At 43.5% G+C, this 26,514-nt stretch overlaps 2 protein-coding genes and 1 pseudogene across 4 annotated transcripts in view; 1 reads left to right on the top strand and 2 right to left on the bottom strand.

Moving 5' to 3' along the window:
* LOC126298210 (regucalcin-like) overlaps positions 1–26,514 on the top strand; it is a 403,275-nt gene that overhangs the window by 139,544 nt on the left and 237,217 nt on the right. The window lies entirely within an intron of this gene.
* LOC126298213 (regucalcin-like) overlaps positions 1–26,514 on the bottom strand; it is an 81,543-nt gene that overhangs the window by 36,106 nt on the left and 18,923 nt on the right. The window contains exon 1 of one of the 3 annotated variants that reach the window (XM_049989520.1): positions 2,199–2,273. The exons of the other annotated variants lie outside the window; for them this stretch is intronic. The gene's annotated coding sequence lies outside the window, so the exon portion shown is untranslated. Of the gene's footprint in view, positions 1–2,198; positions 2,274–26,514 lie in introns of those variants that run through there. 3 annotated transcript variants of the gene reach the window in all.
* LOC126299835 (5S ribosomal RNA) lies at positions 9,304–9,421 on the bottom strand (annotated as a pseudogene).

Genomic DNA, 26,514 nt, shown 5'->3' with positions numbered 1-26,514 from the left:
AACGTTTATGTTACTACTTAATTAAGAAAGGATTATGAGTTTCATGACTTCAATACATTTACAACGAGAGTTACTGGAACATCGGAAGTAATGTTTAAAAAGGGCGTAATCGAAAAAACCACAGTTGACAAACTGCTGCTGATGAGCGCGTAACCACATGTAATGAAGTTTACAGAATATTTACAAATCTTAGAACTTACGCAGAATACAGCTATGTCTCACTGCTCTACATTTTATTCTTGTACGACGCTAGCAGCGACAACTCAATTATTACTTGTTTTGGAAATTTTTGTACACACATAAAAAAAGTTTTGCATCACCACGGTTCCCAGAACTCCTAAAGATAAACGTTGACTGTGGATATTGTATCACAGACACAGTCCCTTTGACTGTTCAGAGACGTCACTAAACCCGCCCAAAGATCTAAACAACCACGCACGAGCAGCGCCTATTAGACGGAGGGGGTCCGACAGCCGATCAATTCCAGTCATTACACCAGGAAGGAGGTACACGGCTCGCGTTGACTGTAGTTCAAATGTTGAAATGTGTGTGAAATCTAATGGGACTTAACTGCTAAGGTCATAAGTCCCTAAGCTTACACACTACTTAACCTAAATTATCCTATGGACAAACACACACACCCGTGCCCGACGGAGGACTCGAACCTCCGCCGCGTCCGCTTTGTCACTTTGAGCCAGGAAGGGCTCTCAACAAGGGAAGTGTCCAGGCGTCTCGAAGTGAACCAAAGCGATGTTGTTCGGACATGGAGGAGATACAGACAGACAGGAACTGTCGATGACATGCCTCGCTGAGGCTGCCCAAGGGCTACCTGCAGTGGATGACCGCTACCTACGGATTATGGCTCGGAGGAACCCTGACAGCAACGCCACCATGTTGAATAATGCTTTTCGTAAAGCCACAGGACGTTGCTTTACGACTCAAACTGTGCGCAATAGGCTGCATGATACGCAACTTCACTCCCGACGTCCATGGCAAGGTCCATCTTTGCAACCACGACACCATGCAGCGCGGTACAGATGGGCCCAACAACGTGCCGAATGGACCGCTCAGGATTGTTGGCATCACGTTCTCTTCTCCGATGAGTGTCGCATATGCCTTCAACCATACAATAGCCGGAAACGTGTTTGGAGGGCAACCCCGTCATGCTGAACGGCTTAGACACACTGTCCATGTTGAATAATGCTTTTCGTAAAGCCACAGGACGTTGCTTTACGACTCAAACTGTGCGCAATAGGCTGCATGATACGCAACTTCACTCCCGACGTCCATGGTGAGGTCCATCTTTGCAACCACGACACCATGCAGCGCGGTACAGATGGGCCCAACAACGTGCCGAATGGACCGCTCAGGATTGGCATCACGTTCTCTTCTCCGATGAGTGTCGCATATGCCTTCAACCATACAATAGCCGGAAACGTGTTTGGAGGGCAACCCCGTCAGGCTGAACGGCTTAGACGCACTGTCCAGGGAGTACAGCAAAGTGGAGGCTCCCTGCTATATTGGGGTGGCATTATGTGGGGTCGACGTACGCCTCTGGTGGTCGTGGAAGGCGCCGTAACGGCTGTACGATACGTGAATGCCATCCTCCGACCGTTAGTGCAACATTGGCGAGGCATTCGTCTTCATGGAAAACAATTCGCACCCCCATCGTGCTCATCTTGTGAATTACTTCCTTCAGGATAACGACATCGCTCGACTGGAGTGGCCAGCATGTTCTCCAGACATGAACCATATCGAACATGCGTGGGATAGATTGGAAAGGGCTGTGTATAGACAACGTGACCCAACAACCACTCTGAGGGATCTACGCCGAAACGCCGTTGAGGAGTGGGACAATCTGGACCAACAGTGCCTTGATGAACTTGTGGATAGTATGCCACGAAGAATATAGGCATGCATCAATGCAAGAGAACGTGCTACTGGGTATTAGAGGTACCGGTGTGTACAGCAATCTGGGCCACCACCCCTAAAGGTCTCGCTGTATGGTGGTACAACATGCAGTGTGTGGTTTTCATGAGCAATAAAAAGTTCGGAAATGATGTATATGTTGATCTCTATTCCAATTTTCTCTACAGGTTCCGGAACTCTCGCAACCGAGGTGATGCAAAATTTTTTTTGATATGTGTAGATCCGTCACGCGCGATTCCGTCCTCACCGGCAACAACTTGTCAACTGACCTTTTTCAAAGTGCGTCCATACTTCTGGCCGTCAATGTACTGCATTTATGAACTTCATGTTTCTCTCGTTTATCCACTTCTCCATTCCTGTAGAAAAACAAAAAATCGAGTGCCTCTACACAAACTCAAACGAAATCACACTGTTTCAAGGGATTTGGCAACGCCGAGTACTGTCAACGTGAGAAAAATGAATCAAGGGTGAAAGTGAGAGGGCAGCGTGTATAGCCATAGATCCAGCCATACGAAACGTACTGCATCCCGGGCGGGCCACACCTAGGCAATTACCAGCAACTTCCCCATCAATATTGCCAGGGCAGACGGATATAAAAAGTAAAGCAATCATCAATCTCAAAATTGTTTTCTACTCCACATTGATTTATTAAGATTAGTCTTGTCGTGGATGGTATGCCGTTGCCTTCCTCCGACCTTTGAACTGACTTACGCAGCCAATTATAGGGGGACTTATTAGTCGACCACAATATTGCACCTGGGGTCATGGCGCTTCGGTCGGATTTCATGAGTATATGCAAATTGAAGCCTGGCCACTATCTTCCCCCTGTACCTGTTACCGAATCGTTAATACATTTTTCTCTTGAATGCACATACACATTTTTCCTCCTCTTGTATGTTTTTTGTGATTTTTTTCAGATAATGAAAGTGTCAGCTCACCGTCTTTTTAATTTTTTAATATGTTTTTACAGTTTAACATAGATTCCGAACCACAGTGCAACTCAGCGTTTTGCACATCAGCAAACATTGCTAGAGGTGAAAGAAGTGATAAGTGGCAGATAAACATGCTAGAATTGATTGATACGGAATGCGTTGCCTACGCGCCGCCAACAAACAAAAGGCCGAACTTGCCAGGATTCGAACCTTATTTTTCCGCTCATCTCTGTTTGCGAGCATCTTTGCTCTCACTGACTAGCCCTGTTAAATCGGCTAGAGCCTCCGATAGACCCACAGACTGGAGAATACAATGGAGGTTTCAGAAAGGAAAGATCATGGAGTAAACAGATCTGGTGCCTGAGAACAATACTGACAAATAGAAAGTCCAGGAACACAACAATAACATTCGTCAATTTAAAGAAGGTCTATGACTACATAGATAGAGAAACACTCTTTAACACACTTAAGGCATAAAGGTGGAGCCGGCCGGGGTGGCCGAGCGGTTCTAGGCACTACAGTCTGGAACCGCGCGACCGTTACGGTCGCAGGTTCGAATCCTGCCTCACGCATAGATGTGTGTGATGTCCTTAAGTTAGTTAGGTTTAAGTAGTTCTAAGTTCTAGGGGACTGATGACCTCAGAAGTTAAGTCCCATTGTGCTCAGAGCCAGTTGAACCATAAAGGTTGACAAGAAGGCCAGAAAGCGAATCCAGGAAACATTAACAAGCACAGCATACAAAGTGAAGTTTATGGGAGAGATCTCGGAACCATTTGAAGTAAATACATGAGTGAGAAAGCGAGATGGCCTGTCACCCATACTATTTACCTCGGTTTTGGAGAAAGTAATCAGGACATGGGACAAAGGAATAAAATGTTCAAATGTGTGTGAAATCTTATGGGACTTAACTGCTAAGATCATCAGTCCCTAAGCTTACACACTACTTTACCCAAATTATCCTAAGGACAAACCCATGCCCAAGGGAGGACTCGAGCTTCCGCCGGGATCAGCCGCACAGTCCATGACTGCAGCGGCCAGACCGCTCAGTTAATCCCTCGCAGCGGGACAAAGGAGTCAATGGGGTAAAGATGGGGAGACACAAGGATAGAACCAGCAACATAAAATGCCTGGCTTTTACTCACGATATAACCATCAAAACAAATAGCAGAAAAGAAGCCAAGGAAGCTCGAGAGACAGTACAGAAACCTCAGTCAAAACTGGACTACAAATCTCAAATGAATAAAACGCAGACAGACACCAAATGGCAACGAATTATTGAAAGATAACACAACTAGAACGTTTCAAATGCCTGGGAGACGTTATACAGAAAACTGAACTCGACATCCAATGAAGAAAGGCTCACAAAACTACGAAAATCATGCAGACTTACATGGAACCATTACAGCAAAAGAAGAATTTCCGTCAGAGTCAAATTAAGAAACCATAGCACAGTAGTCTTATCGGAGGTTTAGAAATAAAGTAATCAACCGAAGAACGATAATCAAGGAGATGGAAAAACAACAGAAGAGAATACTGAGAAAGATTTACAGGCCGGCTCAGAAAGAGGGGATCTAGATAAAGACACCGACAAAGGAACTCTACGAACAGAAAGAAACGATTACAAACAACATCAGGAAAACATGGGAGAAGTTCTTCGGACACGTACATACGATGAACAAAAACAGACTCTCCAGGAAGATTTTTAACATAGTGACAACTAATACAGTGAACACCAACTGGTTTAAGGAAATTGTGGAAGACCTCAAGAAATTGAACATCTCCATGAAAAGATGACAGACAGAGAAAACTAGAGTGAAAAAATTAAAAAACCTTCAATGGCATGGTGTCGATCGTCTTCCCCGCTCCCAAAAAGTCAGATGACAAGATCCAAGATTAAGATGATATTGATCTCTTTTTCGGACAGCGTCATGAATTTCTAACCGAGGGAGGCGGGGAAGACGATGAACTGCCGCTTGATCTCCGAATCGTATTGGTAGCACCAGGTCTCATCTCCTGTAATGATGTGCATATCGAACAAAGCGTGACCACGACGCTACGAGCGATTCCGCAAGAACCATTTACTGAAAGTTCCCAACAGCTTTACATCCGATGTGAGAAGTGTGTTGCAGCCAATGGTGATTACTTTGAAGGTCAGTAACGGTATTTTGTCTGTAACTTTTGTTTCCTCCATTTTCTGAGATCACTTTCTGAACTCTTCAGACGCAACTCTTACTAGCAAGCGATATGAAATGGAACGAGCACGTAAAATCAGTATTCGGGAAGGCGAATAGAAGGCGTAAATTGTGGAAGGATTCTGTGAAACCGCGATTCTTCTGTAGAGATTGTAGTGCGGCGAGTTCTGGAGTAATGCTCCGCCGTTTGGAGTTCATATCACGTAGGTCTGTACCAGACCGTGATCGATTTCAGTGACACGCATATGGTCGTTAAAGCCACGTGGAAGTTGACGTAATAAAATAAAGCACATGCAGCAGCCGTTGTGATGTTATTTTATTATATGCAAGCAGTTTCGGTGACTCAACACACCATCTGCGGGTCTTAACTGACGCTGAGGGAGTGTGCTCCAGTCGTAAACAGCATCCCATCAGTGGCCAACATATATGAAACAGCTTCCGTAGAATACTGTAAAACCGATTTTGTGTCTAAAACCATCAACTTTACTACATAAATGAAAGGCGACGTCCCGCAGACCAACAATCATATGGATGGATATACAAAATATGGAAGTTAATCCTAGATGCTTGGGGAACGTAGATGGGGATGTATGACAGAGAGGTAATGCTGTTCCCGCAAGATGGGTAAATTTAGAAAACCGGTGATTTCTGTCGGCTTTCCAGCAGTGCCAAGTGGTTATGCACCCACAAGTTTTCGACTAAGTATTCCCCGTCCACTCTCAAGTGGTAGCACAATGGTGGATTAATTCAAGCACACCCTGACGTCGTTTATACAGGGAGTAACGTGTGCAAATGCAGATATTTCTATTGGTGACAAGGATGGAATACTGAGCAACCGTTATTTACCTCATTTGCTGACTAATAGTGTCAGCTATTACTAGTCGTATGTTTTTAGGTGGGGTAGTACCTCCAAATACATGTGGCAAGAGTAGGCCATTAACGCTTATTTTCTTCTGAGCAGCAGGTGAGGTGCTGAAGTGTGGAGGCGTGGATACAAAATGGTTAGTCTATACTGAGATGCGTAGTTCGCTTAGTGGTGCAGTTAAGACTGTGCAGAAAACATCAGGTCGTAAAGTTTGTGGCTTGTTTTGTGGGAAGACTGTTCGACGCACTGGAAAAACAAACACATTGTGTATGTACGTATTAAGGTACACCATATTAAAATATCAGCATTTATAACCGTTAGACCTTGTATTTTGTACGGCAAAGAGTATTTCGTTCAGACTGTCTGTATTCAGATGGGGAGGCCGCAGCTGCAACCACAGCTAACCTAACTTTGAGGATATTGTTTTTACAGCTATGTCGGCGACACATTCGTTGTCTCGCCATAGAGGCGTGAAAACTTGAGAGAGCTCTTAGAAAACCTCAGCAGCATCTATGTCCACATCGTAGGATGAAAAACAAATTACCTTGCCTCTTCTTACTGTCCTCGTCCGCTGAAAACCCAATGGATGTCTCAACCAGAGTGTATACGGAAAACCGACTCATATGAGCCGTTATCTGTACGCTTTGAGCCAACACCCCCTGACCCCAAGGGTACACTGTTCGAGGGACTTTAATTCATCGAGCGGAAGCTGTCTGCTGTGACGTTTCCATAAAAACCGAAATGTTCCTGTCCGAGAACTTTTATTAAAAGTTATTTTACTGACAAGGCACGTGTGTGACCTCGAACGCTCAGAACCTCACATAAAAGTTAGAGTATGAGCCATTCGCTTACAAAACTGCGCGTCTTACCATGAGAGACATTTGAATGATCACATATTCAAGCTCTAATCGTAAGAAACAATACATCGATATTACAGGAGCAAATCACATCAGTTTCAATGTCGTGACTGCTATATTTCCCTCTGTTTCAAATATCTGTTATTTGAGCAAAAAACTTTTTCAAATGACCTGATAGTGTTGCATAGTTATTCAGTCTTCATAGTGCACGTGTTAAGATTTCATTGAAGTGGTTAAAGCAAAATGGAAGAGAAAAATATATACGTCTTACTAAAGCCGCTTTTTCACATTCGACATCACTTCTGCATTCAAGCTGTCCAGTATCAACCACCACACTAATTATTGTTTTAGACTGAGTTGTAAGTCCTCTTGCACTTTGTAATATCAGTTTACACTCAATAAGTATTTGCTTTGTTTATACGTAATGATTATCAGTAGTGGCATATCTATACAGTACCTAATTTTTGGTTTCCGCTGCATGTCACGGCGTTTGTTTGCACGACAACGGAACTATGAGTAAAAATAAGTGAAATCATGCAGAATCAGTCTTATGATCAGACTGTCAGTACTCGGCGCACACGAGATTACTGAAGTGATACATCATTATCGTCATTTTTTGCACTTTTCTTGAAACACTTCAGCTTGTTCTTCTCCAGAAATCTGGAAGATGTGATGTAATAGGCTCATGTAGACGCAGAATCGGAAATTATTTTCTTTTGCATTCTAGTGCCTGTTCGTGGCCGCTGTGAAAAGGTGAAGCCGCGTTCCAGCGGTGTGGTTGCCGTGACCGTTCCTAAAGCATCGAGTTCATCTCCTACTATAGGTGTCATTCGACCTTATCTTCGCAATCACAGTGGAGTAGACCAGAAGCTACGATAGATTAACCATTTCACAACTCTACTTAAATCACTGCCAATTACAGACTCATATATGTTTATTTTGATAGAGACCTACAAATACATTACTCATGGAGGTCACGAGACTGAACACGGTAAAAAGGCACTTAAATTAGTGGCGAAAGCGACTGGATACGAGATAGTTATTACCAAACCGGGAGACTTCGCTCAGTCAACCAAGAAAAACCCCGCAGGTAAGTAATCTATATCTATATCCATTATCCGCAAGCCACAGTGAAGTGCGTGGCAGAGGGTACTTCCCATTGCACCAGTTAGTAGAGCTTCCTCTCGTTCCATTCAAGTATGGAGTACGGGAAGAATGGCGTTTAAATGCCTCTATGCGCGCTGTAATTAATCTAATCGTATCTCGATACGATTCCTACGGGAGCGTAGGGGTTTTTATTGTATTCCTAGATTCATCCCTTTTTAAATCTGGTTCTTGAGATTTAGTAAGTACGCTTTCTCGGGATAGTTTGCGTTTATCTTCAAGTGTCTGCCACTTCAGTTTCTTCAGCACCTCCCTGATACTCTTCCACGGAACAAACAAACCTGTGACCATTCGTGCTGCCATTCTCTGTATACATTCAATGTCCCCGTCAGTCCTATTTGGTACGGGTTCCACACATTTGAGCAATATTCTAGGATGGGTGACACGAGTAACTTTTAAGCAATTTCCTTTATAGACTGATTTCCACAGTATTCTACTAATGAACCACAGTCTGCCACATCCTTTACCTACGACCGAATCTATGTGACCTTTCCACTTCATATCCCTACAAATTGTATGAGTTTGTGACGCGTTGATACTGTAATCATAGGATACTACACTCCTTCGTTTTCCTGAAGTGCACTACTGAATGTTACTGAACATTTAAAGCAGATTCCCAATTTTTTCACCACTTTGAAATGTTATCAGGATCCAACTAAACGTTTCTGCAGCTTTTTTCAGAGAGTACTTCATTATAGACAAATGCATCATGTGCGAAAAGTCTGAGGTTACTATTAACATTGCCTGCAAGGTTATTAATAAAAACACCAACAACAAGGGTCCGAACATATTTCCCTGGGGCAAACCCTTAGTTATTTCAACATCAGTCGATGACTCCCCATCCAAGATGACATGCTATGTCTTTCCTACCAAGAAATCCTCGATCCAGTCACAAATTTCGCTTGATACCCCGTACGATCGTACTTTTGACAATAAGCGTGGGTGAGGTACTGAGTCAAATGCTTTTCGGAAATCGAGAAGTACTGGAGCTACCTGACTCCCTTGATCCATGGCTTTCATAATGTCATTTGAAAAAATGTTTTCGGAATGTATACGGGTTGTCAGGGAAGAAGACACTCTGTTTGAAATATCTCATAACGTTTGAACTCAGAATATGATCTAAGATTGTGCAACAAATAAAACTAAACTAAACTAAACTCCGTCCGAACAGGCCATGAAGGCCCAACAGCACCGACCGGCCGCCGTGTCATCCTCAGCCTACAGGCATCACTGGATGCGGATATGGAGGGGCATGTGGTCAGCACGCCGCTCCCCTGGCCGTTGTCAGTTTTCGTGACCGGAGCCTCTTCTTCTCAATCAAGTAGCTCTTCGGTTTGCTTCACAAGGGCTGAGTGTAGCCCGCTTGCCAACAGCGCTGGACAGACCGGATGGTCACCCATCCAAGTGCTAGCCCAGCCCGACAGCGCTTAAATTCGGTGATCTGACGGGAACCGGTGTTAACACTGCGGATAGGCCGTTGGCTCTGCAACAAATGGGTGTCAAAAACATTGCGTGGTAGTTTTGTGGGTCACTTCTGCAACTCTTCTTGTGGACGGATGTGACCTGTGCTTTCTTCCTTCTACTGGGTGCCGTTTTCTGTTCGAGGGATATACGGTAGAGGAGCTAACTCGATCGCGAATTCGGTATAGAAACTGATAGATATTCCATCGTAGAGTGGAGCTTTGTCCAATTTTAGCGCTTTGTTTTTTTTCTGAACACCATTTAATATCTGTATTACTCATCTTTGTGGCGGTACGACAATTTAACTGGGGTAATGCCCCTGGATTTTCATTTATATAGGAACATTTGTAAACTGAGTTCAGCTATTCTGCTTTTGCTTTGCTACTCTCAAATTTAGTCCCTCTCATCCATGAGCGTCTGGACACTAGCTTTGGTATCACTGACAGCCTTCACATATGAGCAGAATATCTTTGGGTTTTGTGAGAGACCGTTCGAATATTCTGCTACGGCAGTCTTTTTGGCTTCACAAATTTCCCTCTTGAAAGCCAATCACATGTCATTTATTCTGCATATCTATAGCGCTATATTTTGTTTTATACCTATTACGCAGTAGTCTCTTTTTCTTTAGAAGGTTCTTTCCGTTGACTCTATACCACGGAGGGCCCCTCTCATCATTAACTGTTCTACTACGTACAAATCTATCAATTGCATGGTCAACTACTCTTATAAACCTGGTCCATAGTTCTTTAAATTCTGTTCTCCAGAGCTAAATATCTCGAGTTCCTTAATAACATGAGACACTACTGCCTTTTTATCTAGAGTACTGAGAATTTATATCCTTCATTTTTTAGTTGCCCTTTGTCATTTGGTAATCTTTGTTGCTGGAACAGCCTCATACTAACAAGTACCTTATCCTGGTGCTCTTCGAATCACGCATGGGCACTGCGAGCTATGTGAACCGTTGCATTGCCCTGCTGGTAGATGCCATTGTGTTGAGGAAAAACAAACTGCGTACAGGGGTGGATATGGTCCCTAAGGATAGATGCATACTTTTCTTGATCCATTGTGTCTTCCAGAATAACGAGATCACTCCGGGAATGCCACGAAAACATTTCCCATACCATAACGCTCCCTCCTCCAGCCTGGACCGTTCCGACGATTGTTGAATGGTGTTTGCTTTCACCCGTTTCACGGCGATAGAGCATTAAACGTGATTCGTCTGAAAGTCAGCATGTGTGCACTAACCATGCGTCTGCTGCGGAGGCCCATACGCAGCAACGTTCGCTGAACGGTAGTTGAGGAGACACTGTTGGTAGCCCCTTGCTTCGTCTCGGCGGACAGTTGCTCAGCAGTTGCACGTCTATGAACCCGTACACCCCTCCGCAACCGCCGTTCACCCCTGCAATCTATCGCATATGGCACATCACAGTTGCCTTGGCGCCAGCTTTGGATAACGCCGTTTTGCCATGCACGTTATACTTCAAACTCGGCGCATACGAACGGTTTAGAGACTTAGCGGTTTCGGAAGTGCTTTCACCCTTGGACCAAAAGCCGATGAACATGCCTTTTTTAGCCGGACGATGTGGCCGAGCGGTTCTAGGCGCTGCAGTCTGGAGCCGCGCTGCTGCTATGGTTCGAATCCTGCCTCGGGCATGGATGTGTGTGATGTCCTCAAGTTAGTTAGGTTTAAGTAGTTCTAAGTGTAGAGGACTAATGACCTCAGATGTTAAGTTCCACAGTGCTCAGAGCCATTTGAACCATTTTGAACCATGCCTTTTTGGACGTCAGGTAAGTCGCTCCGTTTCCACATTTTACGACAATGATTGCTCTATTTTACGCACGCTCTTGACTTGCTTTATATATTCTCCACTGCCAGTGCTGCCTCCAGCCGTCTGTGACTGTCTGTTTCACGCTGACGTCAAACATAGGCGGTAGACATATTAATGTGACTGGGCCGTGTATTAGTGGCCGTGTTTAAGTACTGTGTAAGCTTAGGGACTGATGACCTTAGCAGTTAAGTCCCATAGGATTTCACACACATTTGAACTTTTTTTATATTAGTGGACATTCATATAGGGTGTGTCCACCATCGCGTATTGACGGCTTGAACTGAGCTGGACTCACTTTCGAAGAGTCCGCCCCTGGTAGCTGAGTGGAAAAAAAAGGAAAAAACTGGTCAGCGCGACAGAATGAATGTCCTAAGGGCCCGAGTTCGATTCCCGGCTGGGTCGGAGATTTTCTCCGCTCAGGGAGTGGGTGTTGTATTGTCCGAATCATCATAATTGCATCCCCATCGACGCGCAAGTAGCCGAAGTGGCGTCGAATAGAAAGACTTGCACCCGGCGAACAGTCTAACCGGTTTTATTTTTTTTATTTTTTCGAGGAGGTGTCTGAATGTTTGTGGAGTAATGGCACCCCATTCTTTCTCGAGAGCCGAAACTAGAGAAGATAGTGATGTTGGATGCTGGAGTCTGGAGCCAATTCCACTTTTTAACTCATCCCAAACATGCCCCACTGGGTTCAGGTCAGGACTTTGAGGTAGGCCTGTCCATTTCAGCAGTGTTATCTTCAACAAATCATTGCCTCACTGATGCTACTCTATAACAGGGTGCATTACCATGCTGACGCAAATAACCATCGTCTCCAAAGTGTTCCTGTACTGTACGCAGTACGCAATGCTGTTAAATGTGTTCATATTCGTCCGCATTTAGCGATTTCTTATGCGCAATACGAAGACCAAACCTCAACCACGAAATGTACCCCATACCGCAACACCACCTCCTTCGTACATCACTGTTGGCACTACACACGATCCAAGTAACATTCATCGGGCATTCGTCAAACCCCAATGCTTCCATTGGATTGCTACAGGGTATAGCGTGATTCATCTTTCAAACTCACTCGTCTTCAGTCATCCTCTTTCCAGTGGCGCCACTTTTTACATCGCCTCTAGTGTCGCTTAGCACTGAGTACAGAAATGTGTGGCTTGTGAGGAGCTACTTGATCATTGTAGCCTATTTCCCTTAACTCTGTATACACAGACATTATATAAGCTGGAGTACTGGTAGTAGTTCGTAGCTCACGAGTGATTCATTCCGCTGATTTCATGCAAAAGTTTGACAACTACTCTCTGCAATGCTTCATGGCCCCTGTCCGTCAGTACATGAGCCTGCCTGTACCCGTGGTTCTTCCTTCACGTTTCCACTTCACAACCACATCATCAATAGTCGACTTGGGCAATTACAGAAGGGTTACAATGTTCTTCAAAAGAAATGGTTCAAATGGCTCTGAGCACTATGGGACTTAATTTCTGAGGTCATCAGTCCCCTAGAGCTGAGAACTACTTAAACCTAACTAACTTAAGGACATCAAACATATCCATGCACGAGGCAGGATTCGAACCTGCGACCGTAGCGGTCGCGCGGTGCCAGGCTGTAGCGCCTAGAACCGCTCGGCCACTCTTGCCGGCTTAAAATGTTTTTGATGGATTTGTTACTCAGGTGACATGCTATGACTAATCCAGGTTCAAGGTCACTGAGTTCCGACCGACTCATTCTGCTGTTACTACGTTTCTACTAACGAAACTATACCCCTTGCCTCCTTTTATAATGGCGTGTCCGACTCTTGTGACATCTAGTGGTCAATTCTGTATTATACAGGTGTGTCCGGATACATTTGATCAGATAATGTACTGCATATATAGGGTGATATAGCTAAGATGTTCACTTCCTTAACCGTTTAAGACACATTTCTGATTTCACCCGAACGAATTGTGAAATTTTTTTTCATTAAATGACATAGTCTCTTTTCATAGCTATATTAATTACAGATGTATCAGTATCAGTTCGGATTCTCAAATGAAACTGTAGTAATTTCTACTGCTTGTGTCATAGTTCTAAGAGAGACGAATTCAACGGCGTTCCATTCTTCAAAACCCAATTAGTAGTTTAGGAGATACTACAATATTTAGATCTTAGGATTTATTTTATTTGAACATGAAAGCGGTTACTGTCTTACGTGAACGTTCGTGTGGTTACACGAGAGTGCCGCTTCAGGCTGATGGGATGCTCCAGCTTGACGCAGCAAGGAGAGTTTAGTAACGTATTTTGTTTATCTATGTTTGGTGTTTGTTCTTTCGTACATGGAACCGTATTTATAGAATGAAAGAGAGGTTTTCAGATCTCAGCTACATATGGGCACTGAAGCAATTGCAATAGTGACATGTAAAAATCTGTGCCGGACCAGGACTCGAAACCGTAAGCTCCACTTCTCGAAAACGGTTGCTTTAACCGCCTCGGCCATCCGAGAACGCCTCCTGTCCAGTCCAAATTCCCAAATTCCGCAAACTACAGATGCGTTCATTATACCCTATTTGCTCGCAGCTATTCAGCCGAGTGTCGCAAGGGTTCGGACGAGTGAGTGAACCCGCAGAGGGGATATCCCTTGCAGGACTCAGGTGAATAAGCTGCAGACAAATAGAGGATAATGGACGGAGGACACTACCTCTATAGTGTGCGGCATTTGGGAATTTGGACTGGATAGGAGGTGTACTCGAATGGCTGTGGCTGTTAAGGCAACCATTCTAGAGAAGCGTAGCATCCTGGTTGGAGTCACGCTCCAGCACAAATTTTCGGATGATGTCGTTGCATTTAACGCAATGGCCGTATGCAACTGGGAGGTACAAATTGGTCTTTCAGTTTAGTAACGCACTTCCCAGTTGCGGAGTGTTCCTAGACGGTTTCAGAGAAAACGTAAAGCGGCCGAAAAGAAACGGGTGTACGAGGGCAAGCCGAACACCGATCCGAAAGGGCAAAACAGGACGAAAAGCAAACGCCAAACCAAAAGAATCGTCAATAGCGTGTGAATAAAACCTGAATGACAAACCAAGAGACTAACCTTCAACAAGTTTGGTTGGTTGACTTGGGGGAAGGGACCAAACAGCGAGGTCATCGGTCCCATCGGATTAGTGAATGATGGGGAAGGAAGTCTTCCGTGCCCTTCTCAAAGCAACCATCCCGGAATTTGCCTGAAGTGATTTAGGGGAATCATGGAAAACCGAGATCAGGATGGCCGGACACAGGTTTAAACCGTCGTCCTCCCGAATGCGAGTCCAGTGTGCTAACCACTGCGCCACATCGCTCGGTTACAGGTTTGTCGCTGTGTGCGTAGTGTAACGTTCGGTTCGGCGACCTGAAAGCTTCAGATGCCAAAACACAACTGGCCGAGGAAGGCGTGCTTACTTTCCTCCTATCCTACGCGGCCAGAGGATGTTGCCAAGTCACGTGGTGCCCGCGCCGGCCGTGAAACGAAATGACTCTTGACGGCCAACGCTGGTGCATTTGTCTCGGTATCGTTGTCTGAATCCGGCGACCATACTTAAGAGAGTCTACTTACAAATGCGGAATAGCCGAGAAAATTTTTGAAACTGATAGTAATCACAACTGGCTATATACGGTGGGACTGAAACACCAACTGGAAGGCAAAGGACGTAGCATCTAAGGGTGACTCACCAGTGAACTACGGTGACAATTCTGTTTTTGTTTCTGTCATATCCTTGAAAGAATGGTGCACATAAAAACTTGGTTGGATACGTAAAACACAAAATCGAGGTACAAAAAGTGTTAAATAATAACTTCGTGTCATGCGTTTTAATCCCAAACACACACCTACATTGCGAAATTACATCATCAACAGCAACAAAATGAAATTCGCAATGAATTTTGTCATCCACACGTCCCTAAAATTCCACGGGTGTCACGCAGTGTTGGAAATGTGCATCACACACTGCAGCATACCTCTGTAGTTGTAAGGGCAAGGACTTCTGCACAATCTGAAGAGATTCCTGCGACATCATTGCACATGCTGCAACAATGCGATGTTTTAAATACTCTTTGGTCGTTGCCACTAGTTAAAATTTAATAGAATGGATAACAGATGAGTTCAGCGCTTTTTGCGCCAACCAACGTTAACTCGGCCATTATCTCCACGGTGGTCAGAATACTGACAGAAACCCAACGAGTTAAAATCAGGCTTGTCAGTTTCCGGTTTTGAATAAGTCTGTAGACACCAACGGATCCTGATAATTTCTATTTTTTATGCAGAAAAATTATTATTATAAACTTAAGTAGAATTTCATTTTTTTAATATCTAGTATGTTTATGTTGATCACAGTTACTGTCTTCCAAGTCCAAAAAAAGCTGAAAGGATGACAGACTACAAGCAGAGAATGGCCTACTGAAGAAGCATACAAAGCAACTTAGTGTGTCACACAAAAGAACAATTGTGTAGTTAAAAACTTGAGTTGCTAGTTTGAAAAACGTCAGAGTATGCTGATGCAATAAGTCCGTACTTAACGATTATTTACAACCGTTCTCTCGACGAAAGATCCGTACCCAAGACTGGGAAGATGCACAGATCACGCCAATATTCCAGAAATGTAAAAGAAGTAGTCAACTAAATTAGCCCGCCCGGCTAGCCGACCGATCTAACAAGCTGCTTCCCGAGGGGGAAGAAGTACCGGTCCCAAGCACGAATCCGCCCGGCGGATGTGTCGTCCGGTGCGCCGGCCAGCCTGTGGATGGTTTTTGGGACGGTTTCCCATTTACCTCGGCGAATGCGGGCTGGTTCCCCTTATTCCGCCTCAGTTACACTATGTCGGCGATTTCTGCGCAAACACTGTCTCCACGTTCGTGTACACCATAATTACTCTACCACGCAAACATTGATGTTACACTCGTCTGGTATAAGACGTCCCCGGACAGGGATCCACTGGGGGCCAAACCGCAAAATAACCCTGGGTTTGGTGTGGGGGGGCGATGGGGTGAATGGACTACTGTGGCCTGTTGTGGGGTTGTGAAACGCCGAGGGCTACGACGGGACGAAGCCTCTCCGTCGTTTCTAGGTCCCCGGTTCAATACACAATACACAATGAACTAAATTAGAGTCCCATATAATTAAGGTCGATATGCAGCAGGATTTTGGAATATATATTGTTTTTGAACATTCCGAATTACCTAGAAAACAACGATATATTGCAAATAGTCAACAAGAATTTGGAGAACACTCTTCTCCTGAAACACACGAAGTGCTGCGTGCTATCGACAATAGATTTCAAATTGATTCCGTATTTCTAGATTTCCTCACAAGCGACTTGTAATCAAACTGCGTGCGTATGGAATGTCGTCTAAGTTATGCGACTAGATTCGTTATTTCCTGTCAGAGAGGTCACAGTTCATAGCAACTGACAGAAAATCATCGAATAAAACAGAAGTGATTTCTGGTGTTTCCCAAGGTAGTGAAATGAAATGTCGTGTGGCAATACCCTCCCCTTGGGTAGACCGGTCGCCTGTTCCAAGTCGTTTGAGAAGTGGCGACTTGCGTGTCTATGGGGATGATATGATGATGGTGTAGACATAACAACACCCAGTCTCTGAGCAGAGAAAATCTCCGACCCAGCCGGGAACCGAACCCGGGTCCCTATGCACAGCAGTCGGTCGCGTTGACCACTCATCCATCGAGGTGGACCCCAAAGGTAGTGATACAGGCCTTCTGCTGTTCCTTAGCCATATAAACGATTTAGGAGACAATCTGAGCAGCTGTCTTAGGTTGTTTACAGATGGTGAGGACTTATCGTTTAGTAAAGTCATCAGGAGTTCAAAACCAATTGCAAAACGATTTAGGTAAGGTATCTGTATGGCGCGCAAATTGTCAATAGACGCTGAATAATGAAAAGTGTGAGGTCATCCACGTGAGTGCTAAAACGAATCCGTTAAACTTCGCTTACACGATAAATCAATCAAATATAAAGGCCATAAATTCAGCTAAATGCTTAGGAATTACAATTACGTAAAACTTAAATTGGGAAGAACACACAGAAAATGTTGCGGGGAAGGCGAACCAAAGACTGCATTTTATTGTCAGGACACTTAAAAGATGCAATAGATCTACTAAAGAGATTGCCTACACTTGAGTTGTCCGTCCTCTTTTGGAGTACTGCTGCGCGGTGTGGGATCCTTATCAGATAGAACTAACGGAGTACATTGAGAAAGTTCAAAGAACGATAGCACGGTCTTCATATTAAAAAAAGGGCAGATGTACATTTTAGCTTTTTTCGCGAGCTGCTCGAATGTGGAATAATAGAGAACGAATATAAAGATGGTTCGATGAATTCTCTGACAGGCACTTAAGTGTTATTTGCAAAGTAGCCATGTAGATGTAGACATGTAATTCAGTTTTTGGTGCGTTAGATACTGACAATATAATTGATCTGCTGAAGGAGGTTTTGGAATTTCAAGCTAATGGTAAGGCATCACAATATTCCCAGCAAATAAGGAAATTAGCTCTGACCCGACATTTTTATTCCGCTAAGGCTTGTAGCTGGTGACAAAAGTTTGTGAAATTATCTCAGCCAGAATCACTTCACTGCAATTACTGAGACGTCCCTTATTTACACACAGTCACACAGTGACCATCTTCTCACAGTAACTGAACTTGAGGAAGAAACACATTATAAAACTTTTCCTCAAGCATTATTTTATCTGCAAAATAAATTATTCACGTACACCTAATTTTTTTGAGCAAAGATGTAAAGTCAGGATATAACTATTATACCAAGCTTATTTTAATTAAAGGTAAGTGAAAAAAATAGAATGTCGACGAAAACACTAAAAATGAAATGCCAATGAAAACAGCTGCAAGCTATGGTGGCCTTGAAGCTTTCCCTGATGCAAATATTTTGTCTTGGAAGACCTGGAGTATAGCGGAGAGTACAGGCCTACTAGATAAGGTTACCTATGGTACTTTGCTTCCAGACAAGCCCATTTAATTTATCTACAAGAAGAAAGAAGAAGCTGAATGCTGACGAATATCTATTTATTTGGGCCAAAGTAGGCAATAACAATTGTAAAAAAAAAAAAAAAAAGGGTTCAAATGGCTCTGAGCACTATGGGACTTAATTTATGAGGTCATCAGTCCCCTAGAACTTAGAACTACTTAAACCTAACTAACCTAAAGACATCACACACATCTATGCCCGAGGCAGGATTCGAACCTGCGACCGTAGTGGACGCGCGGTTCCAGACTGTAGCGTCTAAAACCGCTCGGCCACCCCGGCCGGAAACAATTGTAAAGTAAAGATTACTGGTGACAATATGTTATATTATAGACAATAAACATTCTTCACCTCCTTTCCTTATAAGCAATAAATTACTTAATTGTCTTGTAAGCCATCATTATTATTATTGAATTACTTGTGCTAATTAATTGTAACACATATATTTTTTAAATCTTCTCTTCCTTGGCGGTCTGGTTTCTTAGGCTGAGACTGTATGCTTAAAATACAAACCAAAACACAGAATTTCCGCGCTAGTCACCGTTTCTGTTAGCTGACCATAATGAGTTTCGAAGTTTACTCCATAATCTTCAGGTGGTACCTGCTTAAGTCGCATTGATTTACGTTCAGTTTGCGAGCACCAAGAAGTTATCTTGGGTTGGCAAACATGTTTTGAGTCGTCTTGCAATTTTGTGTCGAAAAGTATATCCATATTTCGATAAAAAAAATTACTTATTCCTGCCGGTGTACACAGAAATCACATATTCTTACTGGCCTTTTAGAAAAAATAGAATTAGTAAGTGCTATTTGAAGTTAGTTAAAGAAAGTTTCAAATGGGAGTGGCCAAGCAGACGACGCCCGTCACTACAGAAAAAATGGCGGACGGGAATTCAGTTAGCTTAAAAAATGGCGAACATATAACGACAGTACGAAATTTAAACTCGTTAGATCGTCGTAACTTGTACACAGATTTCACCTTTGGGCTTACCTCAGAGAAAATGTCCACTGGCCTCAAACAATGCGATCGTTCAGGCAAATTGATAACACCTTCAGTCCACAGGAAAGAGCTGGGTGAGCGCTTTTGTAGCCACAAAAGAGAGTGACATATACACCCATCGTGCTAGTACCACATATATAATATTGCTTCCTCTAGGAGAACCGGTTAGACTTGGATAAAACTTGTGGGTATCTTTTAATAGTCGAGGTTCCTTCAATGAAGTGATGGCCAGTCACGTAGTCTCCAACACTCCAGCACAAAACGTTAACACATACAGCACGGTGCCCGTACGCCAAAGGGCGCGGCCGGCCGGACGTTGGCGACGGCGCCCATATACCGTACGGGCGAGCCTTTATTTGGCTCCGTAAGCGCGTTTAGCGCGTCTCCGAAGCAGTTTCGTCAACTAATGTGGACGTATTTCATCCTTCTTCCGCAAGAGGCAAGCACTTATTGGCTATCTCATCCTAGGAGTGGCTGTGAGCACTGCAAAGTCGAAGTTACCCGCATTTAATTCACACGTGTTTACGATCGTGAAAATATCGCGCAGAGAGTTGACGGAGGCAGAGATCTTAGATATTCTTTACGGAGATGAAGGATCTGAAGTTGACAATTCTGACAAAGAGGATTCCTACTCTCCAAACGAAACTACAAGTGACGATTCAGGTACGTATATGTCTCAATTGTTCATAAAGTGAAGAGCCTGTTTTCCCGAAAAACTTTGAGTGGTGGTAAAAGCTGTTTTTCCACTTGTTTATAGTGTCAGCTGTCAACAGTTTTATTTTTTACATAAAGAGAACACTAGGTAGAATGTATTACAAGTAGACTTTATTCACAGAGTAGGGAAGAAATTGGCTGAGAAGGGCGGAAATATTTTTCAGCAACATGCCGCTTCATCCTCACAAATTGAGAGGACATTTGCAAGGCACTTTGCAGAGAAGGTCCCACCCACTGCAAACAAGGTGAATACTACTAGGTACTGCAAAGTATGTTCGGATAGGGGGAAGAAAGAAACGGGTAAGCGCATCAGGAAGGAAGTAGATGGTGGTACAAGGACTGTGGCGTTGGCCTTTGCGTACCACAGTGTTTCCAGGATTTTCACACGAAGGCTAACTACATCTGAACTATTAAAATACTCTAGTTTACAGGTACCGGCAGTTAGACCCTCAAGTGATATTTTGTTTTAAATTTAGATATAGTAATAATAGCATTACTCAAGAGAGATCATGTAAAACTTTTTTATCCATGATATTTTTGTGTTTTTTTAATTATAACACCCATTTGTATTTTATATTGTAAAATAAACTCACTATAATGTAAAGCTCTTACTTTTTCCTTTTAAATGATGCAAGAACCATATTCCTATCATTTTCCTGTTCTTCGCAATCTAATTTTAAACATTCATTAAATATGCCAGTTCACAGCCAAGCGCCGGGTGTAACGAGGGCAGTGTTGAAAGTGTTAAACTTCACTGTCTCAGATGTTTAACCTGCCTACGCCAATGCGTATTCTTCGTGGCCCAATAATGCATATTTCTTAAACTCACATTTCAATGATTTAAAAAGATAGTGTCGTAGTGCCCGCATCTCGTGGTCGTGCGGTAGCGTTCTCGTTTCCCGCGCCCGCGTTCCCGGGTTCGACTCCCGGCGGGGTCAGGGATTTTCTCTGCCTCGTGATGGCTGGGTGTTGTGTGTCGTCCTTAGGTTAGTTATGTTTAAGTAGTTCTAAGTTCTAGGGGACTGATGACCATAGATGTTAAGTCCCATAGTGCTCAGAGCCATTTGAACCATTTGAAGTGTCGTAGTTAAGGAGAATTCTTTGAAGAAATATCCAATCGTCCTGATGTCGCATCAGAACCGAATAACGGAATTCCACGCGTCTTCGCAATCCCGATAGTTAATCTGCTGAAGAAGTGAAAGATCATACGGACAGTAGTTATTTATGCGCAAAACACAATCAACGCTGGAGTGACGTATTCCAGAGGCACTCGAAATTTCTCTGGACCTGACATGTGGATTACGAGCAACAGCTGTCACAATATCTACACTGATGTGACAAAAGTCATGGGATAGCGAATATGCACTTACACAGAAGGCGGTAGTATCGTGTACACAAAAGGTATAAAAGGGCATTGCATTGGCGGAGTTGTCACTTTCACTCAAGTGATTCACGTGAGAAGGTTTCCGACGTGCTTATGGTAACACGACGGGAATAACCAGACTTTGAACGCGGAATGGTAGTTGGAGCTAGACGCATGGGACAATCCATTTCGGAAATCGTAAGGGTATTCAATATTCCAATATCCACAGTGTCAAGAATGTGCCGAGAATACAATTCAGACATTACCTGTCACCACGGACAACGCAGTGGGCGACGGCCTTCACTAACGACCGACAGCAGCGGCGGTTGCGTAGAGCTGTAGTGCTAACAGACATACAACACTGCGTGAAATAACCGCAGAAATCAATGTTGGACGAAGGACGAACGTATCCGTTAGGACAGTGTAGCGAAATTTGGCGTTAATGGGCTGTAGTGGCAGGCGACCGTCGCGAGTGCCTTTGCTAACAGCACGACATCGCCTGCAGCACCTCTCCTGGGCTCGTGACCATGTCAGCTGGACCCTAGACGACTGGAAAACCGTGGCCTGGTAAGATGAGACCCAATGTCAGTTGGTAAAAACTGAAGTTATGGACCCTAGTTGTCAACAAGATACTGTGCAAGTTGGTGGTGGCTCCATAATGGTTTGGGCTGTGTTTACGTGGAATGGACTGCGTCCTCTGCAATTGAACCGATCATTGACGGGAAATGGTTATGTTAGGCTGCATTTGCAGCCATTCATGGACTTCGTGGTCCAAAACATGTTACTGGGCCACAATCGTTCACGCTTGGTTTGAAGAACATCCCAGACAGTTCGAGCAAATGCCTTGGCCACAAAGAACGCCTGACATGAATTCCATCGAACATTTATCGGATTAATCGACAGATTAGTTCGTGAAAAACACCCTGAACCGGCAACACTTCCGTAATTATGGATGGCTACTGAGGCAATGTGGCTCAATATTTCTGCGGGGTACTTCCAACAGCCTGTTGAGTTCATGCCACGTCGAGTTGCTACTCTGCGCCGGGAAAAAGGAGGTATCCCACGACTTTTGTCACCTCATTGTATACCTGTATCGCGGTAGTGCAACACACTACTTAGTTGACGTGACGAATTTAGTTATATGGGTATGAAATTACTAACTTCCGGCGGAGGTTCGAGTGCTCCCTCGGGCATGGGTGTGTGTGTTTGTAATTAGGATAATTTAGGTTAAGTAGTGTGAGGGCTTAGGGACTGATGACGTTAGCAGTTAAGTCCCATAAGATTTCACACACATTTGAATATTTTTTTTCTAACTTCCGCATAAGACAGCAATCGGTTTCAGGTTCAAAAGAAATAAATCTCAAGTTCTCCGAAACTAGTAACAGGAGTTAGAATAGTTTAACACCTTTAATTTCGTCTCTTTTAGAACTACAATAAAAGCAGCACAAATTACTGTAGTCCCATTTGAAAAAGATAAGTTGAAAGCGATATCTCTGTAATCAACGTTGTTGTTGTGGTCTTCAGTCCGAAGACTGGTTTGATGCAGCTCTCCACGCTAGTATATCCTGTACAATCTTCTTCAACTCTCTGTAACTACTGCAACCTACATCCATTTGAACTGACTTACTGTATTTAAGCCTTTGCCTCCTTCTGCAATTTTTACCTCCCACTCTTCCTTCCATTATCAAGTTGACGATTCCTTGATGTCTCAGTATGCGTCCTTCTGTTGCACCATACTTCAAACTCTTCTACTCATATTATTATCTTTTCTGATGTGTTTATCGCCCACGTTTCACTTCCGTATAAGGCTTCACTGCATGCAAATACCTGCAGAAACGACTTCCTATCTCATAGTTTTCCAGAATGAATTTTTTAATTCTACAGCGGAGCGAGCAGTGCTATCAAACTTCCTGAGAGATAAAACTGTGTGCCGGACCGAGACTCGGAACTCGGGTCCCTTGGCTTTCTTATTTTTACTTTTTTTATGGACACGTGCCTCTTAGAATTTTTTATTTGTTTCGTTTTTAATTTTTTTTAATTTTATAAATTTTCCCATCTAGAATCTGTTGAATTGAAACTAAAGTCTTACTTAATGGATGTTATACTTCTTCTGTAATCAAATTAGTTTCGTTCTTTCATATAAGCAATTACATTAAATTTTTTCTTCAAGAGTGGGTATCTCACTGGAACACAGCGATGGTTTGTGGGTGGACCACAGGAAAGCGTAAATATGAAACAAAAGTTATTTCTTCTTGTCCCAATTAACAGGCAGTTAAGGTACGAACGTATTTAATTCTTTACATATCTAAATGTGTATTTACCAGTAGTAGATAAGAGATATACCTTAAGTACGCGTTGTATTTGGCGGTGGTTACTTCATCATAGCTATGTTTGTCGATTTTTTCTGTTTCCCTCGTTGTTTTTACGTAAGACGGATAAATTGAAAAAAACTTTTCTCTTGTCCATTTATTGTTGAGAATTTTTGTATTTCATGAATGATGTGTTGTTTAAAATCATCAATAGACTCTCCTCCCTCGTTAAAGACGTAGTACACTGAAGCGCCAAAGAAACTGGTATAGGCATGCGTATTCAAATACGGAGATATATAAACAGGCAGAATACGGCGCTGCGTTCGGCAACGCCTATGTAAGACAAGTGTCTGGCGCAGTTATTATATCAGTTACTGCTGCTACAATGGGAGGCTATCAAGATTCAGGTGAGTATGAACGTAAAGTTCATACCTGACGGGATACCAATTCGATTATACACAGAGTACGCGAAAGAACTTGCCCACCTTCTAACAGCCGTTTACCGCAAGTCTCTAGAGGAACGGAAGGTTCCAAATGATTCGAAAAGAGCACAGGTAGTCCCAGTCTTCAAGAAGGGTCGTCGAGCAGATGCGCAAAACTATAGACCTATATTTCTGACGTCGATCTGTTGTAGAATTTTAGAACATGTGTTTGCTCGAGTATCATGTCTCTTTTGGAAACCCAGAATCTACTCTGTAGGAATCAACATGGATTCCGGAAACAGAGATCGTTTGAGACCCAACTCGCTTTATTTGTTCATGAGACCCAGAAAATATTATATACAGGCTCCCAGGTAGATGCTATTTTCCTTGACTTCCGGAAGGCGTTCGATACAGTTCCGCACTGTCGCCTGATAAAGTAAGAGCCTGCTGAATATCAGACCAGCTGTGTGGCTGGATTGAAGAGTTTTTAACAAACAGAACACAGCATCTTGTTAGCAATGAAGAGACGTCTACAGACGTTAAAGTAACCTCTGGCGTGCCACAGGGGAGTGTTATGGGACCATTGCTTTTCACAATATATATAAATGACCTAGTAGACAGTGTCGGAAGTTCCATGTGGCTTTTCACGGATGATGCTGTAGTATACAGAGAAGTTGCAGCATTAGAAAGTTGTAGCGAAATGCAGGAAGATCTGCAGCGGATAGGCACTTGGTGCAGGGAGTGGCAACTGACCCTTAACATAGACAAATGTAATGTATTGCGAATACATAGAAAGAAGGATCCTTTATTGTATGATTATATGATAGCGGAACAAACACTGGTAGCAGTTACTTCTGTAAAATATCTAGGAGTATGCGTGCGGAACGATTTGAAGTGGAATGATCATATAAAATTAATTGTTGGTAAAAACGTGAGCACTCTTCTATTATCCATATAACTAACAGTTAATGTATCAGCACTTATTCAGGTCTTCGATTTTATGGTCCAGGATCATTTAATGTTTGTGCTATTGGCGTACCTATCTTTCCTATGTCTTTTCGGTGTTCGTTTACTTCTTCTCTCGTCATTTTGTTATGTGCTACGTTTGAATTCGGTTTGGGCTTCACCTGTCACAATTTTGCAGTACTTTGGGCCTGAGCGGCTTCTCCGGCCGCTTCTTTACAGCCTCTAGTGGTGTCCACAGCAGAGCCATCAGTGAGAGTGAAAGTTGTTTTGGAAGCGTATTCCAAATTCCTTGTCAGCTGTCGTGCCCACACTCAGCTGTTGCTGCGGTCTAGCCTGTTGTGCTCCTCCGTCCGTCGGCTGCTGTTTGCTTTCCTGCGTGGCCTGGCTCGCGCGGTCTGTTACGTCTGGTGTGACGTACTGTAATTGCCGTCTAGTACGTTGTTATAAATTGCTCCTCAAAACGAACACCCGCTGCGGACAATTGTCCTGATTCGTAACAAACATGACACGTTGGTTTGTAACGGGTCCTTGCAGCCAGATAACAGTAATGTGGGATGGGATGTCAATTTTAACGAATATCTGCACTAACTTTATGCCGTTATAAGACTGAACTTTGTACTTGCTGAACCACTTATCAAATTAAAGTGTTTAATCTGCAAAATTTAGAATGAACCTGTACTAAATCATTATTTCCTAGTTCTGGGGGAAGACTCAAAATTCGAGCAGTCTCTAGCTCTTGTTAGCATTATAAATTTTTGCCATGCTAACAGAATCATCACGGCGACGGAATTGAAATTATCCCTCAGTTTTCGTTAAAATCTTGTCCAACAAATCTTGTCCAACAAAAATACAATCTGACAAACACACATTACTTTCCACTACCAGTCTGGATGAATAATGCATTATATCCTGAAATACTGCAGTTACCATGTAACCATTCACTGATTTCCAAGGCAGTGGAGTGAACATGACGAGTATTGTTATCGAACGAAAATCTCAGCGTGTTTTTCCAAAGAGATTCCAACATGATGAACAAGAGGGAAATGCTAATGTTAAGCACTTACAAGCCCGGAAGATGTACAGCCAAACCCGTAACAACACTTGGTAATAGTTGTGCCAAGCACTAGACGTCATACCACCACGCACCGCTACGCTGCGTCCGCACTCGGCGACAAGTAACCAGCTGCGAATTTTAACAACTGAGCTACCCAAGCACGACTCACAACCCGTCCTAACGACTTTGCTTCCCCCAGTTCCTCATCTCCTACCTTTCCAACTTCACACAAGTTGCGGGACTTGTGGACTTCTGGAAGAAAGCAAGCCGTGGAGACATGGTTTACCCATAGTCAGTGGGATGTTTACTGATACGAAACTCCCTGGTAGTTTAAAACAGTGTGCCGGACCAACGCTCGAACTCTGGATCTTTGCCTCCTGTGGGCAAGTGCTCTTACCAGCTGAGCTACCCAAGCACGACTGACGACCTCTCTTCACAGTTTTAATTCCGCCATTATCT

This window comes from Schistocerca gregaria, chromosome X (genome assembly GCF_023897955.1).
Source record: "Schistocerca gregaria isolate iqSchGreg1 chromosome X, iqSchGreg1.2, whole genome shotgun sequence".
In the NCBI taxonomy this organism is placed as follows: Eukaryota; Metazoa; Arthropoda; class Insecta; order Orthoptera; family Acrididae; genus Schistocerca; species Schistocerca gregaria.
The sequence above is the reverse complement of the archived record's forward strand: the minus strand, read 5'-3'. Positions and strand labels throughout refer to the sequence as shown.